The sequence below is a fragment of the Canis aureus genome, chromosome 19, assembly GCF_053574225.1.
Source record: "Canis aureus isolate CA01 chromosome 19, VMU_Caureus_v.1.0, whole genome shotgun sequence".
NCBI classification, from domain to species: Eukaryota; Metazoa; Chordata; class Mammalia; order Carnivora; family Canidae; genus Canis; species Canis aureus.
In genome coordinates this window covers 8,701,236-8,715,480 of record NC_135629.1, presented here as the reverse complement: position 1 = coordinate 8,715,480, position 14,245 = coordinate 8,701,236, and the positions used below count along the sequence as shown (strand labels likewise).

The 14,245-nt window shown below is 49.3% G+C and overlaps 1 protein-coding gene and 1 long non-coding RNA gene across 11 annotated transcripts in view; one reads left to right on the top strand and one right to left on the bottom strand.

Annotated features, from left to right (window-relative positions):
• ATP2B2 (ATPase plasma membrane Ca2+ transporting 2) overlaps positions 1-7,604 on the bottom strand; it is a 371,101-nt gene extending 363,497 nt beyond the window's left edge. For 6 of the 9 annotated variants that reach the window (XM_077857841.1, XM_077857839.1, XM_077857843.1 and 3 more), the window contains exon 1: positions 7,496-7,603. The gene's annotated coding sequence lies outside the window, so the exon portion shown is untranslated. Of the gene's footprint in view, positions 1-7,495 lie in introns of all 9 variants that reach the window. The other 3 variants (XM_077857845.1, XM_077857848.1, XM_077857846.1) reach the window with 1 other exon arrangement.
• Positions 6,805-14,245, top strand: part of LOC144289603 (uncharacterized) — an 83,820-nt gene continuing 76,379 nt past the window's right edge. Inside the window, exon 1 of one of the 2 annotated variants that reach the window (XR_013357439.1) lies at positions 6,805-7,130. This is a non-coding gene — a long non-coding RNA (uncharacterized LOC144289603). The remainder of the gene's footprint in view (positions 7,131-14,245) is intronic. The other variant, XR_013357438.1, reaches the window with a different exon arrangement.

The window sequence follows — 14,245 nt, the reverse complement described above, 5'->3', positions numbered from 1 at the left end:
GAACTTATCAGGAAGAACAAGGGGCACATGGGGGGACAAATAAGGCCAAAGTGAAATTGGAAAGGCCCATAGATGCCATGTTAAAGAGATTGGTCATCACCTCATAGGGCATGGTTATCACCTGTTTTATATTTGTAACACCTTCAAACACTAAAAATTTGGCATCACATTTGAAGGAATTAAAAGACTCAAAAATCCCTCTAAACAAACAGTGATTATTTCAACTCATTTCCTACCTGCATTAGTCAGAATAGGCCAAGTTATGCTCAGTAACAAATAAGCCCAAAGCACCAATGCTAAAAGCAAGGTCTTCTCACTGATGCTACAATGCCCATTATGGGTTGGCTTGGGGCTCTATATCATTCTTGCTCAGAAATCAGGTTAAGGGAGGCTGCATCTCTATGCTGCCTCAATTGTCAAGAGAGGAAAAGGGGAAAGTGGCCAAGTGTGTTGGTTATGATAGCTTCCACCCAGAAATGACTCGTCACTTCTCAAAATTCACTGGCCAAAGCAAGACACACAGCTATAGCTAATTACCAAAACAGGCAAGGAAGTTTATGTGCCTAGAGAGTCAGGAGCTGGAAATATTTATCACCAATGACTAACAAAATAACTACATTAAAAAGAAGAGGGAGCAGAGAAAGAGTGGGGGGATGAAGAGGGCAAAGGAGGGAGGCATTTAGGATCCAGGTTCTTTGCTAAACATTCTACAAATCTTAATTCTTTTTTAAATTTTGTAAAAAAGATTTTATTTATTTATTCATGAGAGACACACAGAGAGAGGCAGTGACATAGGCAGAAGGAGAAGCAGGCTCCCTACAGGAAGTCTGATGCAGGACTCAATCCCAGGCACCTAGGGTCATGACCTGAGCCAAAAGCAGATGCCCAACACTGAGCCACTCGGGTGCTCTTACAAATCTTAATTCTTAAAACAATCCTATGCACTACTTTTATCTTCTTTCTTTTACTGCTGGGGGAACTGAGGCACAGAGAAATTAAGTCACTTGCTCAAAGTCACATAGCTAGTAAGAGGTCTGTCCAGAATTTGTTCCTAGGCACTCTTAATCATCATTACATTACTGAACAAACAGTCAACTGTGAACCTGTGCCAATAAAAACATTCAGTTATTTCAGAATTCAGTCAGTTGCCCTTTGCACGGATTTGCTGAGAACTTTCCTGGCCTCATGTTCTTATCTACTCCTGATGGCAATGTTTGGGAGATTCCATTCAACATGGCATCTCTGTCCAATCCCAGTTCATTGCACATTGTACCTCTTATATCCCACCTACATGTTGGACCCTCTTTATGCCTCCACCCCTCACAACCCACCCAGCACTACGTTATGACTACTCGATGTTCACCTCAACAGTTCATTTCTTCAAACAGCATCAGAAGCATATTTTTTAAGTTGCTCACATACTGACAGCCCACCTGTGAGTTTGGGTGGACTGTAATCACTGTTTGGGCAAAGTGCCCTCACCAGGCTTTTGTTGTTGCTGTCAGGTGGGGGTGGGGGTGGTAGTTGTGGTGCTGGTGACTAGTTGTGTTGTGTAAGAAATCCATTCATCCAAGACACACTTATTAACCATCTACTATGGGTCCAAGGAATGTAGTGGCAGTTGGGCAACAGACACTTTGGGCACTGGCCCTCTCCCCCTCATGCTATCCCCTACCAGGGCATAACAGATCTCTGCTCTCCAACATCCTGGCCCCATGAAAGCAGAAAGGATCCATTAGCAACATCTTCATGCCAGCAGGTTTCCTGCTACGCAGCGGGCACCATGCAGTGAGGCCAGCTTGGAACTAGAAGCATGGGGGAGAGACAGAACTAGAAACAGGGGGGTTAATTTGAGATGTGGCTTCACCAATGAGTAGCCACCTTATGGGGAAAGGAAGCTGATATTTATTGAGCCATATTATAGGTTTTCTGTGAATGAAGTGAAGAGACAGAGAGGTGAAAAGTGCTTTATAAATGACTAGACGATCATGGCAGTGATCGCTGCCATGAACAAAGTGCCTACTGCATGCCAGGCACTGTTCCAAGAACTTTACTGATCTTAATTCTCGTCATTTTTCACAAAAGTACTCATGAGGTAGGACTCTTAGTATCTTGTATTGCATATGACGAAATAGAGGTTGTTGAAGCCACTCACCCAAGATCGTACAGATGCAATGACAAAGTGATGGCACCAGGACTATAAGCTCAGCAGGCTGGCTCACATGGTAGATGCTCTTGTGTACACTTGGACTATTTTCTCTCTAAATGTGGACTGACCAGCTGTTGTTTTCTCTTTTTGATTCCTCAGTACTGGTGTGAACTTTGGGGGAAAGGGGAGGGCATTCTTGCCCAAAATCATGAACGTTCACTCACTCCTTGGTTCATTGTTGCTATGCATTGAATTATGTCCTCCCAAGAGACATGTTGGGTCCTAACCCCCAGTACCTGCGATTGAGACCTTATTTAGAAATAGGGTCTCTGCAGATGTAATCAACTGTAGATGAGGTCATACTCAATTAGTCATTCCAAAATGACTGGTGTCCTTATAAGGGGAGAAATATTTGGAAATAGAGACAGACAGAGGGAAGGCAGCTGTGTAAAGACAGAAGCAGAGATTGGAATGATGTAGCTACAAGCTAAGGAACAACAAAGCTAGGAAGACATGAGGAAGGATTCTTCCCTACAATTTTAGATGGAGTGTGGCCCTGCTGATACCTTGATTTTGGACTACTAGCCTCCAGACCTGAGAGAGACTAAATGTCTGCTTGTTTTAAGCATCCTAGTTTGTGGTGATTTGTTATAGCAATCCTAGGAAACTGATACAATCATGTATAGAGCATCTACTATGTTCTAGACATATCGGAAATAGGATATTAAAAGAGACAGCAGGGCAGCCTGGGTGGCTCAGCGGTTTAGCACTGCCTTCAGCCCAGGGTCTGATCCTGGAGAACCGGGATCAAGTCCCACGTCAGGCTTCCTGCATGGAGACTGCTTCTCCCTCTGCATGTGTCTCTGCCTCTCTCTCTCTCTCTCTCTCTGTGTGTGTGTGTGTGTCTCTCATGAATAAATAAATAAAATCTTAAAAAAAAAAAGAGACAGGAACTCAGTCTTTAATGTGTTCACAGTCTGGTGGATCTGGCTTATATAGAACTCTAGAGGAAAAAAACAATAACTAAGCAGTGGTCTGAGTAGCAGGGGACATGAATTCTAGGTCTAGTTCAGTCCCCTTAAAATGCTGTGTGACCTTGAAGAAGTCACTTTCCCTCTCTGAGCCTATCTTTTCACTTTTTCTATAAAATCAAGGAGTTGGCCCAGCTACTTCTCAAGGGATATCTTAGCTTTAAAGTTCTTCTATGACCTGCTAGGGTGAGGAAAGGCAGGAAGGAGCAGGAAAAGCATGGGCAGCCTCCCATACTCCTCCCCACCATCCTCTTTATGGAGCTCTGGCACTCTGGGGGGACTATTTCTCTGCCCTCAGCATCCCAGGGCCAGCTACCAGACAACTAGGGAGAGCTCTATGCCCTAGAGCCAAGCCTAAACCTGTTTACCCTGCCTTGCCTATTCCACCCCATGGAAACCACAATAAAGTCTCCTATGTTTTCTTCTTGCCTTCCTTTGCCTGCTGACCAAACCTGGTGCTTCCCTTGTGGCGTGGTGTGGCCCCTCCTCTTGGGAACTATAACAAGCTGTCTTTTCAATGGCTGTTTCTTCTGATAGGCCTCACTGTACCTAAATCATAATAAACCTATATTTAAAAATAAGGATGATATCATCTACCTCATGAAGTTTCAAGGTTAAATATGAAAAAACGGTCTCTCTCATATAGCATATGGCAGATATACATATCTTTTCCCCTATGCCTTCTTACTCCCATCTCTCTCTCTCTCTCTCTCTCTCTCTCTCCCCCCCAGGTTTGGCTACATAATCTGTGGGACTTAGTGCAAAATAAAAATGTGGGGTCCCTTGTTCAAAAATTATTAAGAATTTCAATACAGTGACCACAGAGCATTAAATCAAGTGTGGGGCCCTTCTCAACACAGGACTCGGTGTGACTGCATAGGTCAGGCACCCATGAAACTGGTCTTGTACCTTACTCTCAACCTTCCATCAAGGTCCCTTCTGCTTCTCAAATCTCTTCAGCCTGATTTTCCAATCCAGAACCCCAATACTGACCCCCCATTTTTTGTTCTCTACTAATGGATTCAAATTTCTAGATACCATAAAGTTTTAATAATCCCACTTCATTGTGAAGGGAGGAAAAGAGGCCAGTATGAATTAATGAAAGTCTAAGAAATAAGACATTACTAAAGAAATACTGCTTTATTACTCTCCGGTTTATATGGTAACAGAGGCGACATGGAAAAGAAAGAAGAGTGGAGGAAATTGAAGCTTTTTGGATGTGGTTTAACAAATAGAAGAGATTTCACTTATACCTTGTAATAAGCATATTATTTTTTTGCAAGCGATGCTACTAAAAACCGTCTCTTTTAAGTAGGTTAATATTTCTCTTGTTGACAATCACTTCACTTGCAGAAAACTTTTTAATGCTACAGATGCTGGCAAATTTCTTCTGCGGTGATTCTATATAACAAAATGATTTCCCTGACCTTGCAGGCAATCTATATAGTATAGATCGGGTTATAGAAAAAGGGAAATCCAGTCTAGCAAATTCTCTCTGCTCCCTGCCTCCAGGATAGTCACATCTTCAGAGCAACCTTCTAAGATGCAGAGCTCATCACATGCCATAGTACAACACTCCTGGACTTAGTCTTCACTGGCTGCCGCGGCATTTCAGACCTAACTATTGTCCAGCCACAATTTGATCCAGACCTATTTTGGGGTGTTACCCCCCAAACAGTGCACACACCCCACATCTCCAAGCACTAGCAACCTGGGCCCAGACTGCCCTCCCCCCAGTCCGCACAGTCTGCCAAAATTCTAACTCATGTTTCAAGGTCCAGCTCAAAGGTCCTCTCCTCTGGGAAGCTGCCTCTGATGTTTCCAGGCAAGAATCTGTGCCTCCGTCTTCTGCCCCCACGGCACATCTATTACAGCACTGGGGCTCCTGCCTAACAGTTGTCTGTGCACCTCTTTTGGAGGGAGACAGTGTGCCCTTGGGCCCTGGGTCTCGTCTGTCTCTGAGAAGGCAGGGCAGCCCAGCAGCTAAGCAGCAGGAGAGGTCCCAGCTCCCATGCTCACCAGCTGCATGCAGATGGTAACACCAGCTTCACAGCACTGTGAGGATTCAATCAGATGATAACCTGAAAGTGCTCAGCACAGAGCCTGGCAAAAAGCAAGCTCAAAAAAATATTAACAGTTCTCCCTGAACACCGGTATATAAACATGAGGTCACAGAATGGCCACACATCCCAGTGTGGTTGGACAGTCCTGATTTATGCCTGTGGTCCTGGAGTTATTATTAATAATGCCCTCTCCCCTTTTCAAAAGTGTTTCAGTTTAGATGACAATTTATATGGCTACCTTTAACAGCTAGCAGCAGGTCTGTTTTATTTACCAGTGAGTCCCTGCCACACAGACAGTGCTTAGTACATATTAAATACTTAATAAAATTTATTAAGTGAAAGAATGTATCTCCCATGCCTAGCAAGTGCCTGGCGCACCTGGTAGGAGCTTCATAACTGCTAGATATAGCAGATTTGTCTGCATTCCCCAGCACCTCTTGACCCAAAGAAGGCAGGAATCAAGGCTTGGTGAGTGAATGAATGAATGAAAGTACTCCCTCCCATCTCCTCTTTTTGCACATCGGTGTGGTGGGGTGGGGGTGGGGGGAGAATGACATCTTGTAGAGGTATGGAGAAGATTGGGTCAGATGGAGGAGATAAGGATGATAGTCTTCCTGTGAGACTGTGCAGGGAGCAGGGGTTGGGGGTGTCTCTTCCTGGGGCTGCAGCAGGTTCCCGTTTTCATTTCCCAACTAGAAACTAGGGATTGATTTCCCCTATGCAAGCAGCAGGAAACCACAACCTGGGTTAGCCTGACTGGTGGGTCTAGTGGGCTGTCGAGGGTGCTGAGACACTTGCCTCCACCAAACATTGCATATAAAGTACAGGTGCTCAGGGTTCCAGCAGGTGCTGCCTACCAGCAGCTGACAGAGCTGCAGGGGAGAAGTCACCTAAATATAAGTGCCAGAAGCAGAAAAAAGAGAATGGGAATTATTTCTGCTCTTCCAGGCTCAGAAAGGAAATTTCACATGTTGGTAGCCAAAAATATTTGGATACAGATCATGCACCAGACATGATGATAAGAACTTCAAGAACATTAACTCAGCCACCAGAACAGCCCTATGAAGTAGCTACTCCCATTTTACACATGGGAAGTGAGTCAAGAGCGGGGAAATGACTTGCCAGAGGTCACACAGCCAGTAAGACACTGTCCCAGAGCTCAAATCCCCTTGAGGGCAGGGGTAGAAACCAAACAGGAGTCTTCTCCATCCCTCCTCAACCCAATATAAGAAAGCTCAGTTCTTATTCCTCCTGGTCTGGCTGTGTGACCTTGGGCCTGGCTCAACCTCTCTGAGCCTCACTTCCCTTTTCCAAGACTAACGTTCTAGGAGGCTAGGATATACTAGATTTCCAGGACGTCTCCTCCTCCTGAGACCACAGGGCTTCAGGGTGACCAGAGCCTGGGTGACTCCAGGCGTCCAAGAACATACTGATCCACCACGGGGGGGGGGGGGGGGGGACGGCGGGGGTGGGTGCTGGGGGGGGAACCTCCACTCATCCTCTGAAGGAGCCCCTGCAGCTGGGCTGAATAATCAGGCTGCGGATCTGAGAACCCAACTGAGTGTGGGGCTTCAGAGCTCCAGTGTCACCAGGTGGGGTACTGTAGGCGTCTGCTTGGAGAAGGGCTGTAGGAAGGGGGAGGGAAGCCAGGAAAATGCGAGGAGAGAGCTGCAGAGAGCACCTGGTGGAGGGTCCTCCTGCACTTGGGCTCTTAGAAGCTTGGGCAGAAAACGCCTTTGCGGAGGGTAGAAGCCCCCAGCCCGGGGTCAACGTCCATAGCTCTGGTCATTTCCCCAGCCTGCAGGAACCTGGGCCCGGAGAAAGGGGGCCCCCAATCCTGGGGGCGGGGGACGCCAAGCGGAGAAGTCAGAGCCAGCTGAGAAGGAGGTAATGGGGGGAGGTTCTAGCGCTCTGGACGCCCCCAGCTCCGGGGCTGTCCTGAGCCCGGAAAGTTTGCGCGCGGCAGGCGCGCGGTGCGCCCCCTCCCAGCGCCCGCAGGCGCCGGGTCCGCAGGCGCCCACCCCGGCCCGCCCCGCCCGCCGCTCGGTGCCCGCTCAAGGTCACTGCTGACACGGCGCCTGCCTCCGCGGAGCGCGGGGACCCGGGACGCGCTCCGGCTCACGCTCGGACTCTGGCCCGCCGGGGGTTCCTGGGGTCGCGCGCCGACGGGAAGGAAGCCGGCTGGGAGGGAGCTAGAGACCGAAGGAGAGGGGAGGAGGCCCAGAGCCCCGGCCCGGCCGCCCCTGCCTCACCTGCGCCGGCTCCGCGAGCGAGATGCTGCCGCTGCCGCCGCCGCCGCCGCCGCCACTGGTGCGCGCCCGGCCCGGCCCGGCCCCGCTGCGGCTGCGGCTCCTCTGCCGCGGCTGCCCCGCGCTCGCCTCGCCTCGCCTCGCCCCGCGGCCCCGCCGCCTCCCGCCCGCTCCCTCCCTCCGCCGCCGCCTCTGCCACCGCTGCACTGCGCTCTGCCCGCCTCCCTCCCTCCCTCCCTCCCCTCCCCGCTCCCTCCTCCCCCGCGCGCTCCCCCCCGCGGCCCTCCCCAAACTCCGCACGGGAAGCGCCCCGCGGGACCCGGAGCGCCGAGCGCGCCGTCCCGCCCGCACCCGCCCGCACCCGCCCGCACCCGCCTGCTCGCGCGCGTGCGGGTCGGCCTTGGCCGGGGGAGGGGTCTGCAGCCTCTCCGGTGGGTGCTGCCTGCAGGTACCTCTACCTGCAAGCAGCCCCTTACTCTGCCCATCCCCACCGTTAGCTTGGCCCTTGGAGGGACCCCTCCCACCCTTTCCCCGGGGGGTCTGGGTGTGCCAAGCCTCCCCTGCGCAACTGAAACCTGTGGTTGGGGTCACAGTTTGGGATGAATTGAGGTATGGATCGGGCATTTGGGGAGACCTAGCTTTCGGGGAGGGGGCTGGTTGGAGGGGACTCAGACATCCCCACCCACCCCTCCACTCCCCCACCCCCGCCCCAGAAAGGTCTCCCTTAGGGCAGGGGCACCTGTTGGGCCCTAGCCTCCAGCCTGTCTGGCCTAAGGCCTGGAGGAGACCAGGAAGAGGTCCTGCCTGAGGAGAGAGGCAAAAACCTCAGGCACACACAGAAAGCCTCCTCAGAGCAGGCTTCCCCTCCTTGGCTCAGGCCCCAGGTCGCTGAAAAGCCTAGCTCCACCAGGAAGCTTGGCCACCTGACTCCAGCGCCTTGGTCTGCTCCATGCCATCAATTAATCATGCCTGCTTGCTTATTTATTTATTGGCTTTATAAAAAGCCAAATGCACTGCTCACAGGAAGAGAGAAGATGGGCTCCCATGGGGGTAGGGGGCAGGGAGGGCCTGACTGTGGTGACTCCCCTTCCCCAGGCCTCTGCTTGGTGAATGAGGAGGTAAGGTTGGGAAGACCCTGGGCTCTGGATGTCTGCAGCACCTGCTTTCAGGGAATGGCTGGGACATTGCCATCATTCATAGAGCCAAAACTCACCATGGTCTGTGCCTGCAACCCTAGGATGGGCAGAGGATATTCAATCTTGGGGGCTTAGACACAGAGGGAAGAGAGGGGAACTTGGAGGCTGGTGACCAGAAGGAAATCTGACAGGTGTAAGAGGAGGTATCTCCAGGCTCTTGGCTCAGAGCACTCCATTCTCACTGCTCTCACTTGGCTTGGCAGGCAGCGTCTGTATCTCCTGCCGCAGCCCTGTCCTGTCCCTAGAGTGCCTAGAGGGCATCTCCCCATAGATGTACCCCAAGCCATATCTCCTCCCATCTTCCCTGTCCCAGTTAGTGACACTGCTGTGCCTCCAGATGGTCAGCTCCACGCATCCCCATCACCAAGTCCTCACCTTGGGTCCTCTGCAGTCTCCCTGTAAATTGCTCTCTGGCCTCTGTTGAAGGGTCCTCCCTCAAGCCCCTAGCACCTCTCTTCTGGATTCTCACAGCTGGCATCCTCTCTACCTCCATCCTGCTGCCTCACTAGCCTTCATGGAACCTGACATGGATCATGTCTGCTCCTGTTCTAGAACCTTTCAGAGCTCCCCAGTGCCCTCAGAAGTCCCATAGCCTCAGCCTACCATTTAAGGCCTTTTATGCTCTGTCCTTTTCCCACCTTAGTTCACAATGTCCCTCCTTGACACACACTTAACACTATACCATGTCTATGTCTCTCTTCTGTTTTCTTCCATGAAAATGCCCTTTGCCTTTCTTAGTCTCTGCCCCGTTATGGTGTCAAAGCTTGGCATTAGTTGCCATCTCTTTTATGAAACCTTCAGAAACCACCAGACAACTTGAAAAGTCAAAAGGAAAGGGTGTGAAAAGCCATAAAACGTGAGGCAACTCAGTGCAAAAGTGACTGACACCACTAATGTCCTAGTGACAAAACTCATCAGCTGTGTGACCTTGGGCTTGTCCTCAACCTCTCTGAGCTTGTTGGTCCATCTGCTAAAAGAGTTATGAATTCCACACTCCTTCAGTTTCAGCACTCAACAAATGGTAGCTACAGTTATTCTTGAGCACCTATTGTGTGACTAGGCTCTGGGATTACCAAGGATGATCTGGTAGGGATTAGAAGGACAGAGAGGATTGTAGACTCAAATGCCTATAAGGACCAGGCAATACTGATTGAGGTGTGCTGGTTCTGAGGTATGGCTCTCTCTTCTGGAATTTACCAATAAGAAAAAGGAACAATGTACTTGAAGTGACAAATTGCTTACAATGGCTCTGTTTGGGGAAATGGTAAGGAGTGGTGCAGACTGTGGCATCTGCCTATTTACATGGGCAAAGCACTGCTCAGCTCCACTTGACTCTGGCCAAGGAGGAATATGATACCCAGACTGCCAGTATTCTGTTTTTTCAAGAGAAGCTGGACATCTGGATTTTTATGTGAACACTCTTGATCTTTAAATGTCAGCAACTAATTTTTAAAAATTTAAAACTCTGAAAGGACTGAATACAATATAGTTGTGATAGGTTTTTGGCCAGAGGGCTGGCAGTTTATGACCTCTGGGTTAACAGGAAGTAGATCAATGTTATCTATTTACACACAGACACACACTCCCCCCTCTCTTCTCTCTGGCTGAATGTGCTCATGTCCACCTCAGCGGTACAAAGGGTCACAGCAACGGAGTGGAAGGTGCACCTCCCTGCCACAGACATGATGGGAGGGGTCAGGTAAGGCACAGGGATTAGAACCAGAGGGGAGAACCTGGTTCTGCCCCTTCAGCCTGAGGGACAGGCCATCTGTCCTTCCTGAGTCTCAGTCTTCTAGGGTGGGGACAGGGTGGGGAATTACTCAGATGAGGTAAAGGTTGTGTGAGGTGATGAGCATCTGAGAAGTGAGGACACGGGAGGTTCCAGTGACAACGCAGAAGAGCATCTGCTAGCGAGAGAGTTTCAACAATCTGGACACCCAGGAGAAGTCCCACTCCACTAAAAATAGGGCCCTGACAGACTCTTAAAACTCGAAGACTTCTTGAGAGATGGAACTGGCAGCGAATAAAGAGAGAAATGGCTGCTTCCCTCTGCCGGACGAGGAAGGAGAGATGGGGAGGTGACTGGCACTTAGCAAGCCAGTGAGCACGGCATCTGTGAGCTCCTAACAGGAACAGAAAGAAGCACTGGTACTCTTTGGTCTGTCAGGGAGGCAGGGGCCAGGAATGGCCAAGAGCAAAACTGGGAATGACCCTGTGATCCCAGGGCCCCGTGACAGTCCATCAAAAGGGTTTGATTGGGATGGGATTAAAGCTGACTTTATCATCCAATTCCCCACAGCGACCGTGTCTTACTATTTTAGTCACGAAGTTATGAAATGCATAACGATAATCCTACTAAGCAAAAAAGAGACATCTAAATAAATCGATGAGGGAGATGTTCAGCAGATGGAAGCCACCTTTATTTTTTTTATTTGTTTTTATTGAAGTTCGACTTGCCAACATATAGTATAACACCCAGTGCTCATCCCATCAGGTGCCCTTCTCAGTGCTTGTCACCCAGTTACCCCATCCCCCCACCCACCTCCCCTTCCACACCCTTTGCTTGTTTCCCAGAGTTAGGAGTCTCTCATGGTTTGTCTCTCTCTCTCTATTTTTTCCCCACTCCGTTCCGCTCCTTTCCCTTATAATCCCTTTCACTATTTCTTATATTCCCTGTATGAGTGAACCCATATGATGATTGTCCTTCTCCGATTGACTTACTTCACTCAGCGTAATACCCTCCAGTTCCTCCACATCGAAAAATGGTGGGTATTGGACTCTTCTGATGGCTGAGTAATATTCCATTGTATATATAGACCACAGCTTCTTTATCCATTCATCTTTCGATGGCTCCTTCAACAGTTTGGCCATTGTGGATGTTGCTGCTATGCACATTGGGAAGCCACCTTTAAAAACATTCCCAGAGGGCAGCTCAGTGGCTCAGCGGTTTAGCGCCGCCTGCAGCCCAGGATTTGATCCTGGAGACCTGGGCTTGAGTCCCGAGTCAGGCTCCCTGCATGGAGCCTGCTTCTGTCTCTGCCTCTTTCTCTTTCCTGTCTCTCTCTCTGTCTCTCTCTTTCTCTTTCTCTCTCTGTCTCTCATGAATAAACAAATAAAATCTTTAAAAAAATAATAAAACATTCCCGGAGCTAGATTTTTACCTCACGTACCTGGAAAACTTGTTACCAGAATCTGTTAAGAGATTCCTCGGGGCTGACTCAAGACTCCAGAGTCAGAATCTCCAAGGAGAGGAGGCTGGAAATATGTATTTGATATCCCACCACATCCTATGATCTAGAAATTTGGGCTGAAACTAAACTAAGCAAACATTTATTGAGCAGAGGACAGAAAGAAATCAGAGCAGGTCCCTCCCATTAAATAAGGACTCTAAATGTAGCCTGGAAAACCCAGCTCCCCAACTACAAGGCAGGACAACACACCTGAGGTATGAAGGGCAGTCGGGGAAGATCTAATAGGGATTTCCTCCGGAGGATGTGGGGCAGAGAGGCGACATTCTACCCTATATATTTCAGGCTTGGTTACAATCTTTTACAATAATAATGCTCCCATGTCTTACTTGTGCTGTTTTAAAACTTAAATAAAAAGGAAAAACCACCAAGTGCCAAGGCAGCCTGGGGGAGGCATAGTGAATTCTCCATGAAGCAAGTGAACAAGACTTCAGCAGTGGTATTTGAGCTGGGGGCTGAAGCAAGAGTGAAAATGGCAGAAATAATAGCCAGACTCGATTAAGTAACTGGTTACTATTTTTGCATTTGGGGTACACTGATTTCACATTCCCAACAGTTCTATAAGGCAGGTGTTTGTTAGCAGATGCTATTGAAGCTCACCCTGCTCTCTCCCTGGCAGGTGCACCCAGCCCCTAGCCCTGTGGGTGTTGGCTTCCCAGGCCTACACCCTTCTATGGAAGACATCATCCTTGCTGGATGGGAACCACTAGATGGCAACAACCCTTATGGTGCAATTTACCCTTCATGGCTCCCCTGGGGGGATCAGGCTAAAGATGGACTTCTCCCCAGCTCCTTCATCTCCTTCTCCTGCCTCTCTTCTTCCCCTACATGTTTCCCCTGAGAGTACTCCCTTAATAAATTCAATGCATACAAATGCACATCTCAGACTCTGTTCCTGGAGAGGCAGACCTCAGATCATTTTCTTATCCTCCTTTTGCAATGGAGGTGGGGAAGGCCCAGGTCAGCTAAGACACTGACCTGGAGAGAGGAAGAGCCAGGGAGTCTGACTCTTCTCTATGCCCAGAAGGATTTCTTGAAGACAATAAGGGAGTAGGAGCAAGAGAGTGTGAGAGAGCGAGCGAGAGACAACAGACGCAGGAAAGAAGGTGACCATGCAGCCCTAGAAGGTCTTGGGTTCCATGCTGAGGGATCATCCTTTCATGTATTTGCTACATGTGCACATACATGAGCCAGGCTTTTGCATGGTGCACGAGATTCAAAGATGAATTTGTACAAATCCTTTTCCTCCAGAAGGGCTGGCAGGGTGGAAAGGGGGTCAGGAAAGGGGACAGGCCCACATAAACTCAGGTTTGCACCAAATCCAAATGCTCCAGAAAGAAAAACTGGGTGATTTTAGCTGGGCTCTGTAATAAGAAAAGGTAGACACAGAGCCCCTCTTTGAGACAGAGGAGCAACAGAAATAAGGGAAATGTGTTGAACTCTACTTCTCCATGAAAGCAAATGATGCTTGAGCTGAACATTAGACTAGCCTAACGAGGAAGGACAAGACTTATTCCTCTGTGGGACTGTCTTTATCAAGATGAAATTGAACAGAGATCAAGGCCTTGTCTGATACTGTGGATCTGAAAAATGTGACCCCTCAAGTTCAGATGGGGGATCTCTGTCTGACTTGGAAGGCAAGGGAGTCCTTTGGGATTAAAAGTGACAACGGGTTTAATATATGCCAGAAGAGACTGCCTGGAAAGCTAATACAGTGGGAGGCCAGAAGCCCTGTCTCCTCTAGAACTGCAGAGAATGCTGGTAGGGAGCAGAGAGTTTTCAGGTTCAAGTATGGACTGTGATAAAGCAGAGGGAGTTCTGCAGGAATCAGAGAGTAGAACAGGGCCACCCAAGGATCAGGTGACAGCCCCCATGCAGACTCTTCCCTATAGAGCTGTACTGAGTCCCTTTGTTGGGTGGGAAAGTATACCGAGTATTCCCTGGGACCTCCTCCAGCCTGGATGAAGGACAGGAGCTAAACTTGACCCCAAAGGATAGTTAAGGCTCACAAGAAGTGAGAAGAAGAGCATGTGGGGGAGGAAAGCTGCTGAGCCCGGGGGAGGGAGGAGGAAAGGCTTTTCTCCCAGAAATATGTGGTCTTTAAATGTCATCCTTGGAGAAAATACAGCAACCTTTTGATGGTGAGACTCTGAATGGCATCCAAAAGAGGTGCTGGTAGTGCCCCACTATATTCCCTTAGCAACCACATGCAACTCTTTGGCTGAGAACTTCTGTCTGACTCGGGGAGCTTCAGCCCCCATGTGGGGCAAGCCAGGCCCACTGGACATTTATACTCCCTGAGAGAAGCC